The sequence below is a fragment of the Chlamydotis macqueenii genome, chromosome 4, assembly GCF_036417535.1.
Source record: "Chlamydotis macqueenii isolate bChlMac1 chromosome 4, bChlMac1.mat, whole genome shotgun sequence".
Classification (NCBI taxonomy): Eukaryota; Metazoa; Chordata; class Aves; order Otidiformes; family Otididae; genus Chlamydotis; species Chlamydotis macqueenii.
The window spans coordinates 63,885,739-63,897,932 of record NC_141559.1 but is presented as its reverse complement, the minus strand read 5'-3'; positions in this window follow the sequence as shown (position 1 = coordinate 63,897,932).

Here is a 12,194-nt window from a genome sequence, read left to right as displayed (position 1 = left end):
GCCAAGGTATTTGTAGCTCTTCATACTTTTTGAACACTCTAACTCCTTATCTTGCATTTTCTTCAGTTTATTTACAGAATTTTTAGTCTGCTTGCTCTGGTTTAAGAATCTCCTGAGCAAGCAGACTGAAAATTCAGTAAACAAGCAGAAGAAAACTTGAGATAAGGTGCTGAAATATCCAGAAGAAACAAAAGCTGTAGAGCTCAGAAGGCAGAACTAAACTTTTAACATCATGAATTTTACACAGTGTGCAAAACATTTCTCCTTATATTGTAAACAAGCGATACCACTCAACTATTTTTTTTCTTAACCTGTAAATTAACAAAATAACAATAATAAAATGTTGATATCCACAAAAGGTTGACTTCCTCACTGGACATCACTTGTCTCCTATATATGTATCTTCACTTTACGTATCATATTGTCTACCATTAAGCTTACCATTTTAAGTTACAACATTTTTTTTTAATTTCCATTGCACCTCAGGGCCCACAGCTCAGTTTATTTTTGTCCTGAAAAACAAGCAAAGGTGATAGCATAGTGCAGAGATATTTTGTGATTCAGTCTCCAATTTCAGTTTTCTTTTCCCTCCTCTACATGAAGCAAATGTGTTTTTTTCTCCCTTTTCCCCCAGCGTCTTCCCACATCCTCACAAAAAAAGGCTGAGGTAAGTAATATCTCCAACATCTCCTTTTCAAAAAAAATACCACTGAAATTACCAACGCTGAAAAACTTCCCCACCCTCCATTAATGTGTTTGGTAAAAGTAAACAACTAACAGTGAAATGGTTTCTTCTCTATGCATAGTTCTATATACATCCTCAAGTTCAGCCTTGGCCAAGGCCTGAAATGGCTTCTGAATAATGCATTTATCTCTCAGGGAACACCATTCTACTTTTAGATCAGAAAAAGCAATGTGAACTTATAACACTGCCCCTTCCTCCACATTCCTTTTGCTGCTTGACATGTCCCCCAGGCAGATTGTGTGAGACAGACCTTTCCTCTGTAAGATCCTGCCATTTTTGGCAGCCTTCTGACATACTGTCTCTTCATTGCCCGCACTTACTCTGGATCTCAGCTGAACCATTCCCAGCTGCCTGTGTTTTGTTGTTACCTTCCTCATCCTGCTCTCACCCAGCTCTGAAACTCTACCTTGAGTAACAAAATATTCTCAGTTGTGAAACAGGATGGTGTGAGAGGGAGTATAAATAGACTTTCCTTTAAATCTTTACATAACTCACTTGCATAAGAGCCTGGGGGGAGGTAAGAGGAGTAAACATGTGCCCTGTGGGCGATATTCCAGCCTCCAGGCTGGAATTATGACAAGGACATTTAGACAGCCTGCTTGACAGACTGGTTCAACAAGTCTGTTTAAATGTAAGTAAAGCTTTTGAATCATCCCACGTGATTTTCTTTTCCTCCAGATCACCCTCTATATTTAAGTACTTAATGTTGACCGCTCTGTTCTTCATTCCTTCCCCAAGTCCTGTCTGAGCATCCTGTCCTTCATCACTGAAAAGGAGCATGTGCAGCAGGCCTTGCGTTGACCTAGACAGTTCTTACGTTTGAAACGTTTAACATGTTGTGCACATTTCTGCACAACTTTTGTCCCTAGTATTGAAACTGTAGACCTCATTATCCTGGGATGTTGTGAATGTCAAAAGGAAAAATGACCCCCCAAACCACCAGAGTCCAAGAAAGGATTAGAGAGATTTAGGGAGGATGGGTAGGCTAGTAGCTAGAAAATATAATGTTAGAGGTACAGCTTCTGGTTTAGAAAGTCCTCAAATCTTGACCAATTGCAAGAGGGAAGGTATAATAGAAAATTTTGCAATATTTTGCATGATGAAATGCTTACTTAAGCCCATACAATTGTCGTTATCATTATCCTACAAAGAAAGCACAAAACACATTTTAAATATGATATTTTAACATGAGACTTACTAATTTTAGGCTACATTTCAAGCATTTTACATTACTGTAAAAAACATCAGTTACCTTTTTTTTTTTTTTAAAGTATGGAAACTTAGTTTCCTAAAAATTGAAACAGAATAGGCTGAGTATTCATGGATGCAGATATATATATCTGAAGCTGTAAAGGCTACATAAATGGATACATCATGCATAAAAAATGAGTCTTGTTTTCCCATTACTTATAAGGCAGTGCTGTCTTATGGGAATAAACTAGGTTAGTAAACTGCTTCTTCAGCAATTTACCTTCACATCTGAATCCAGCTGCAACAATAAGATAAATCATACACAAACATTTTCAGATAGTAAAATTACAGGCCAATTAGATTTTTCTCATTTAAAATTGTATATCACATTTGTAAAATCTTTCTTGTACTTCACAGTGTTCTGTTGTGACTTCTTTTGGTTCAAGTTATTGCAACCTAAGCACCTTGCTAGCAAAAATTACACATAGAGGACATTTCTTCTCTGGAAAATGAGTTAGCATTTTGACCTTGTTTTATTTATCTAAGTCTTTTTATAAAATGTTTTCAGTGTGGGCACCTAATTAAACCCAGAGATCATGACCTATATGATTACTTGTACTTTCAAAATAGTAGTAGAAAAGTTAAAATGAAACTTATTATTTTTATCATGTGTATAAAATGGAGTATAAAAATGTGCATACTAGGAAAACTTAGAGGAAACAATGTTTTAAAATATTTTTAAGTTGAGGTAATAATCCATGAAAACTGTGAAACCACAGGCACTTTATAATACAGAGTTATTAATTGTAGGCTTATACATTTTTAGTGTGAATACCTTTCAGACAAAATGCTAAGGTATTTCTGAGACACACTTGCTTACATAATTGAAAGATAATTTATGGGAAAATTAGACAACTACATACATCACCGCTACCTCCACAATCTTGTTTATCCACTTAGACATGGAAAGTCATGAAACAGAGCTCCCTTTCCCACTCTTAAGTCTCAGGTTATAATAATTCAAATAAATATTGTCCCTTTTGCTCTCCAAAACAGGGTCATCATCACACAGAGTGGGAAAATTCCCTCCTAGTAGGAACAGTCCTCTGTCCATGCTATTCGCTGAGACATTCTTTGGCATTTTTTGGAAGATTGATATTTTTCTGTACAACAGTATGGACAGCCAGTCCTACAGCCTATGTCCAAGACCTGATCAGTTTGCTAATGCAGCTGTAGTCTAAGAAAGCTCCAGGACATATCTTTTGGACATAAAATGTAATTACAAGATTAGAAACCTTCTACTCTGAGTGTTTGATATTCCTGAAGGATAAAGAATCCTGATGTTTGGGCCACTTGTGCATTTTATCTACTGATCTTTAATGCAGAAGATAAATAAGCTGTCCTCAAAGTGCATAACTGAACCTCATTCCCCCTTGCTGTCTGAGAATAGCTTAATGTCTGGCAACACTCAATTTTCTCTTGTACATCTGCTGGCTCTTTAGACTGCCACTTATATGTCCTTTCTACCTAATGTTCCAGTCTCAGCTGTACAGATTGAGAAAGATATCTCTGCCATATAAGTTGACTGCAGTTCAAAAGGACCATAATTTTTCAGGACAAAATCTCTTTCCCGAGATATTGGAGCTGATATTTTGAGACCCATCTGAAACTGAGGAGGGCCTAGAATACACACTGTTTACACCCTGGAGGACCACCTAAAAATAAAAGAAATTGTAGAAAAAAAAAAGGGTTCTAGCTACCACTGTGATGGATTTGTAAATAATGGGAGAAATACTGGACTGTGAATTCCAAGTTCATCTAGTTAGAAGTCCAGACAGGGGCAGGATATCAGCCATCACCTTTTCCTCTCTGTATACTGAGACCTGGCTTAAGTGTCCTCCCAACCACTGTATGATGTTTTAGATGGTCTATTTAAATATAGATAATTCTTCCCATTCAAAAGATTTAGGTATTCAGATGGCTATTTAGATCACCAAAACTTCCATTCCTGAAGGTTATTATATCGCATTAGCCATGGGAACGTTTGGACCCTTTGCCTAATATTAAAGATTTGTTCATGTTTTAACAATTCATTATTCATTAAGACTGTACACAGCAATATTAAAACCTACTCTTCTCCTTAATTCTCTCAGGCCTGAATCATCCTATATATGGAGTTACTGCACAGTGGTAACAGCCACTGTCAGCAAAAACAATGTATCAGAAACTCTATAAAGCTTCACAAGCCTTAAGGGCTTAACAGACCACTACAGAAGAGAGGTGTGAAGTTTACTGAAGTCCAATTGATTAAAGTCACATAGCAATCTTAGCTGAAAAGCAAAGAAAAGAGGTATTTGCAAATACTGGGAAAAGCCTTTCAAGCAGATTTGGTGAGTACAGCTCCCTTGAAGATATCCCTGTCTTTGTCATATTGGGATAGATCTGTAAGTAATTTAAGATCCATCATTTTCAAAAGTACATCTGGACTTACAGGAGCTGAGATTCTCACCCTGTGGATTTTAGAGCACAGCAGGGGCTTATTTCATATCCATAAAACAATCTGCTGCAGAGTTAAAATTATTGCCAAACAATCCTGCATTTTTTGACAAGTATCAATCGTTTGGTTCAAGACAGTAAATTTGTCTGGAATATGTTTAGCAAAGCCTCAGGGAAAACTGACCAGTTGGGGAAGGTATCTTGATTTAAGTAGAGCAATAGACCTTTCCAGAAATATGAAATAGCAGAAGTTCAGATAAAATTAATAGCAGACAGGAACTAGGATACAGCATAGGGACATTTTTCAAAACTCACAGGAAAACCAGGAAAATACTTTGGTTGAAATGCAAGAATTTATTTAATTTCAACACTATTGAATCAGAGGATGCCTTTGTATGTTTACACTAAGAGTTGTCATGGGTATCATTTCCTTAGTGGATGAAATGGTGCAAGCCTTCAGAAAAGAAGCTTTCACAGTCACACTTGGTTCTTATCCAGCTCAAGACATCTAGCTGGGAGCAGATGTGAGGGATGCAGCAGGAAGAAGAGCTAGCAGATGAGGCTTTAATTTAAATTGTTAAAAAAATATTATCTTACAGACAGGGAGGATTTAGATATGAGAATATAGGAATCCTAACAGATATTTTACAGCAATTTACAATATTGCTGCTGACAAATAAACTGCAAATGTATGGGCAAAGCCTGTTCCCCCTGAACCTTGTAAAATCTTTTTATTTAATAGACAGATTCCTTGAAGACTTTGAAGGATTTTGCCTGAGGAAGGCCCTGGATGGAGTTTTTTTTTGTCCTTGTGGAATCAATTTTTAAAAGATTTCAAAACATTATCTACTCAATATTGGGTATTCAAACAGTGAATGAATACGGTATTGTTGCAATAGGGGCACGGACCCCGTGGATGGTGTACGGAGACCTTTATTGTCCGCCAGCCTAAGTCTTCTATATCTTTGCTCAGTTACAAGCAGAATGGACGCGTTTAATCATCTAATTCAATTGGTAGCAATATACTGTTCATGCGCCTTAAACTTCATTTGGATTGGTTATAGTTTTTTAGCTGTCTTTACTATTTTTGCCTTTGGTATTTACTTATCTTGTTCTAATTGCTGGTGTTTTTTTTTTGTTATTGAGCAAGTGGTGTTCAAGGACATAGCTCAAATTCTTCAATATCAGACAGCTGTGCTGCACTCTCTGTTCCCACATAGTATTGAATCTTCTATATTTATTTGGATAACCCTGAAACTAAAGAGGCAGCATGGGAAAATGTTGGTGACCATCTTTTCATATGAATCTTTTGGAATAAAGAAATAGTTTTAAAGGTAAAAGAAAAGTATGAATTCTTATTCCGATATTCAAGGATCCTATTGCATTTGGATTTTAATTCCTTACTCTAAGAGCTTGAGTTGAAGGTGTAGATTCTGAAACGAAAATAGAAAACAATGACTACACAGTGATTTAGTTTGTGACAGTAGGCTTTCTTTATGGAGGCTGAAATAGGAATAAGGACTCTCATGGGTCCCCACTTAGTTCTTGCATAAGAAGAAAAATGTAGTGGCTGCTCTGAACTTAAAGGCTTTAAGAGATGAACTTAGATGTTTTGGCTGCAAATGGCAACTAATGCAAAGACTAATCAGCTGTTTTTGTTTTCTTTCCAAAAGTTCCTGAGTTTGTTTCTCTTTTATAGGATTTAAACGGTATTATAAATATTATTGGTTAGTGTTAGACTTATCTGTGATTAATTCTGCTCATGTTAGGATAATGTGTTTATCTGAGGGTGTGTCTTTAAATATTTGTGTTATTATTCAGAGTGCAAACTGATAAGAATAGTGCAAGTCTTAGGAAAGAAAATAACAACAACTTGAGTTTATTCTGTAAAGAGCTTTATCCTTCTCTTTTTTAGCAATTTTAAGAATATAAATGTTTGATTTTGTTTTTAAAGACATAGTTCGGTGGAAAACTGAACTGATTTTGGAAATATGGAGAATGAGGAAATCGTGACATCCAGGTGTGTCTAAATTGTGTAGCACATCCCTCTGTTGGAAAACAAACAGGTTCAAACAAGCTGGCTTTATTAAATGGATGCAAGTGCTATACACAGATTTCAGATCAGGCTGTAGAGTAAATATGCTGCATTAAGGTATAGCTGTAGAGCTAATTGGCCTGTCAGAATTTAATGACAAGTAAGTGTCTTAAATTCTAGATAATGGAGTCAGAGACCCTTTTATTTTTGTTTTAGTGCTGTCTGTAGGATTCTTGTTTTCCTGGCTACACAATAATAGTAATAATTTGGTGAAGTTACAACAGGAATTAGGAGCTATAGTTAAGTTCCCTCAGGCAGAGATAATAGATCTTCCAGTTCCTGGTAGCCTGACCTTACTATTAGTTGTTATTCAAAGGAGAACCACCTTGCTCTTCTTCTATTGACATGTTTTGTTTTTTTTTTAAATAAAAGTGATTATGAGTGCTGAGCTTTGCACTGAATAACACCCTGTCACTGTGAAATAGGCAAAGATATTTAATATTCATACCACGCTGGGTCCCCTGGATAAGGATGCAGGAGCCAGGGATCTCCCTTTGCTGATGGAGGGTGAGTTTGGACACAGGCTAAAGCTGATGTTTAGAGATCATGGGAACTCACAGGCTGTGCAGAGCAGCACCTAGCAAGGCTTCGATGTCTCCAGGGTAAATAGCACTGCAGAGCAGGTTTTCCAGATAATTTTCCTGGACATCTACAATCTGTGACATTTCCACAGAGAGGGAAAGTGGGTGGTCTGGATCCTGCCATAGTATCGCTAGCAAATAAATTATTCTGAAAGAATGAGATACATAAAGTGAGTCCTACCTTGTTTGTCTAAAATTTAAAAATCTATTATTTGAACAAATTGTCATTTTATCTTCCAAAGAACACATTACCTCTGCTGTGTGAAATACCCATATGATCTGCACTGTCAGATTTTATTATTATTGTGACAGATACTGTAGCATATGAATTTTAAACTAATGAAAAAAAATGTCATCTATCTTTTGGAGCTAAGTGTTCAAAGTGCATCAGCTATTCAATTTGATAGATCATTCTTCAGAGAGTTTGAGAAGAATTATATATTAAAAATAGAGTGAATGGGAGAAACCCTCACTTTTTTGCAGTTCTACATTTCATAAAATAATTTTGGAGAACTCATGAGAAGTCTACTTCCAAAAAATATTTCTTTATGGAAAGTAGGTGGGAAAAAAAATTTTTTTCTATTAAGATAAATTTGATTTGAGTACAAAATAAAAGAGGATATTAAAACTCATAAATGCTGATTTTCTGCTTATTATGGTCTCCTGGAAATAGCAAAAAAAAGTGAAGGAGTAGCTGCAGTTTATTGCTTTCATATTGTTCTGTAGGTGAATGGTATCAACATTTATGATTCTTTAATAAAAGAATGCACACTTGGGTTTTATAGGATAAAGCAATTGATAATATTCCATCAAAATGTTTTAATGCAGACAACTGGGGTTATTCTGGGGATGGGAGGCGGGGGTGGGGGGGGCAGCTTTGTAGATTCCAGATACAATGAAATTTTGGGGTTTTTTTTAAAGACAAAATTTTCTCCCTGAAGAGAAAATCAACATTTTGAAAGCTGAAACCTTAAGATAATTTCAGTTTGAAGACAAAGGCAAACATGAATCTAAGGATGAAATTTCCCAGACTGTTTTATTAGCATGTTCATAGGCACACTGAGCTTTTCTTATGTTTCAAGTGCTTCATTTCAACAATCAAATCATTGCTTAAAATGTCAACTGGTGCCCATTATCATTGAATGTAAAAGTATCACACTTCTGTTCACATATTTGCATGACTTGTTACTCTTATTTTCCCTTTTCCTGTTTGATACATACTTTTGGAAAATATGAACAGGATGTGATGAATTAATTCTTAAAGTCACTGACGCTCAAATTGAAATTGCTTAAGGTATAATTTGAACATAAAATATATATGTTGTTACTATGATCAATTTCAGGGACTCAGGAATGTACATATATGTTTATATATACAGATTAGCCCCTTCCTCACTTTCTGAGAGCCAAAATTTCACTTTAATGGGGAACCCGTTCTAACATGAAGGAACTTTTCAGTCTGCAAAATCCATGACATTTTAAAAATAATCCCTGTAGTCTGATTAAATATGGAAATGATCTTTAGACAAAGTGAACATTTCACAGTTCTGAGCTTGTAAAGTTTTTCTTTACTTCCTGAAGATTCAACTATTCCAGGGGATATAACGAAGTCAAATGTGGCTTACCATTGATCTTTAACATAAATTAGAAAAATAATGAAAATTAAGGAAAAAGGGCAGTGAACTTTTTTTCACTTTTCCTACACTTACATCTTCTGTTATTTAAAATAAATGGTATTATTTTCATGCTACCGTAACTTTTTTTTTTTTTGGGATGACAACGAATAATAGCTGGGATGTTATTTACTTTGGTTCCATGATAGATTTTAGTTCAATATCTGGTATGAAAAAGCCTCAGAGGAACACAGCAGGAACTCTAATACCAGATATTAAAACTGTTTTATTTTTTGGGGGTAGCAATAACAGCAGTTATTTGCTTGATTGCAGCCTTACTGCATAAGTAAATAAATGCTCGCATTATATTGGAAGAAAAAAGATCTAGTTTTTCTAGGGCTAAATTAGCAATATAATGCAATAAGTAAAGTATTTTACTTTGTTTCTTCCAAAGAATTAAAGGGATGTTTTAGAGTAGACTTAAGACCAGATATAGTATATTTTCTAAAAGGGAAATGAGAAAAAGTTGGAGCCTTCTCCACTTACTCAAGGCTGCATCAGACTTTTGTTCTTTTGTGACTTCATCCACTGATCATCAATTTTTTTTTTGTCCATCAAAGAGCAATCAGAGAATATTTTTTCTTTTTTGAAACACATAAGGTACTGAATTCTTATAAATGCATTGAATTAAAAATCTTCAGTACAATATGTTTGATTTCTCCATAAATAATTTTACTGTATGAAGTCAAAGATGCTTATTATATTTGGTCTTATTCATTTTGATGTGCTCTGATTTTTCTGCCTCACGCTGTAGGCCATGCTATGGGATTAGCGATACAGCTATTCTACTACTGAGTAGTAACTGACAGAAGCTGTTTTCGTGACCTTTTTGATGATTGCTACATCTATGTTTTTATTTCTCAGTTTTCCAGCTTGTCTTACTTTTCAAAATACTTGTGAGCTCTTTATCAGTAGTGTTTCAAAACTTGTGCTAAGGAATAAGTTCATTCTATAGCTGGCATGCTACTAGTTCAGGAAAATCACTTAAAAAATGGAAACAAAAGACTTGCAACATATCTCAATTGTAACCTTAACAGAAAAAGGAACAGGTCAATTGACCAAGACAAATTATTCAGGACCTTAGATATCATTATCAAAACTTACTTTATTTCAAAGTCAAATTAGATGTACTAGATAAGCATGACTTCCGGATGAACTTCAGAAGATCCTTGAGAGCAAGAAGTTTTGAGAAGCCTAACTTTCAGCCAGAAGACACGAGTGTCCATGGTCACCCACCCTATGGTAACTTTGTGAGAAGAAGATGTTTTTGTGTACAGCACTAGCATTGCAACCTATATTTTCCCTAAATCAGAGCACTGAACTTCAGATAGTAAAGTTGTCTTTATGCCTGAACAAAACAAGTATATGAAAAAATTGGAGATGATCCTATCTTGATGTGCATGAACAGCCTAGAGTCAGTATTATTATGCATGTGCTTAAAGATGAGCCTTCCTGTTCATCTTTGCAGGATGGAGAGACCAACATTGTGCCTACGTTAAATGTTGCTGTTAAAATGCCAGTTAAACAGATTATTAAGAGCTATAAAGCAGCTTAAATTCTCTAGCTAGATAAGAAAACATAGCAGGGCTGGTATTTTCTCTGGCCTCAGAAGTGATAATTCAGTATAGTAAGGAAAACAGCTGTTTCTATACTCTTTCAGTATGTAGTATGAAGGTTTGCTCTGAATTGTGAGTTGGAACTTTTTAATGGATTTTAAAATGTATTTTGTTTGAAGTTGTGAAAAAGACATTTGATGTTATTTTATGTTGTTTGGTAACTATAATTTAAAATTGACTTAAATTAATATCAGTTTCTTTTTTCCTACTCCTGAATGTTAGTTTACTTTGAAATTTGCTACAATTTCACATGCCTATAATATATTAAACACAAGGGTAAGTACAGAGGCTTATGGAAGTGGTTTTTTTTGCAGTGACTATTTATAGCACTATGTTCTACTGTATTCTAACAAATGAGCAATATGTTCTCAATGTACATCATTAGAAGTTCTACACCTACTTTAAAAGAAAAGCAAAGCCTACCACAAAGAATTCATTTTGTAGGATATCCACTTTGAGTAGTGCATGGTAAGATATGTGAAATTCACTAATCAGTGTTGATTTTAACTACATATAAAACTTAAGGATAAAAATGAAAGTTAAATTGCTGAAGGTTCATTTCTACTCTTTGTTTTAAAAAAGGGCATAACTCAGAAAGGAGATGGGACCCCTCATGCAATAAAGGAAGTGCAACTTGGAAGGGGCAGTTTAGTGTGTTCGTAGGTCTTGCATCATTGTTTCGCTGAACAACCTAATACAAATACTCAATGAGTGCAGGACAGGCTTTTGGAGAGATTTTAAAAATTTGAAAAAATTTGAAATTTGTGCTTTCTAAAAATTTTCTTTTCCAGTATTCACTTGGAATTCTTTGCCACTCATTTCTATTTCTCCTCCATCACTTTCCTGTTTGAAGTGCTTTGCCCCAAATTTTCATATGAAACGATCCCTTATCAGTCATAATGCAATATAATATTAGATATTTGTACTGTATGTGAAATAGTTAACAATTAGGAAAAAAATTATAAACACACATTAAGCAAATGGATTGTGTAGGAAACAAAAGAGAGGATGCGTATGGTCCTCAAGTCAAGTGGTTGCACCTTACCACCTGAAGATCCATCATTAGTTAAGTGCAGTGTGGGAGGGATGAGTTATGAAGCTCACAGGTGCTAGCTTTATGTATTTTGTTTGTCTTTGGATGTGTATATTTCAGCAGGTAGCTCCTCACACATATTCTGCCAGGTAGTGGAGTGGTAAGGATCATAGCAGGCAAAATTCTAACAGATTCATTAAAATCACATTATTATTAATCTAAAACTCATGTACATTGGCAAATAATGAGTAAGCTCTACCAGCAACTCCAGCTGAATGATGGAAAAAATCTATGTAATAAATAATTCAAATATGTGTCTTCTATTTTACAGAAATTTTTGAACTCCTTTGCAAATGTTTTTCTTAAAAAAATCAACTCAACAACAAACTTTTGGGAGTGAGGAAAATCTCTCTCCAGCTACAATGACATATTTCTTCTTCAGCAGTGTGAAAAGGAACTGCTTCAACTGTGTCTTTCAGAGTGGTTTACTCAATCAGATAATGAGAAGCAAAGTTGAATGCATAGCTATGTTGCTGGGTCCTTTAACTGTTCTATTCTCAATTATGTATTACAAACAAGCATGTTACTTATTCACTTTTAAAAATGGAAGATAATAATGACGTAGCTATGAGCTGAATACATCATTTGCATTCCCATGGCTCTGATTTTTCAACCAAAACAATAATGTTAATAGAAAGTAGAGTATTTAATTTCAAATTTAGAGGCTTTTGTTGGTTTGTCATAACCATAATGTTATTTAAACC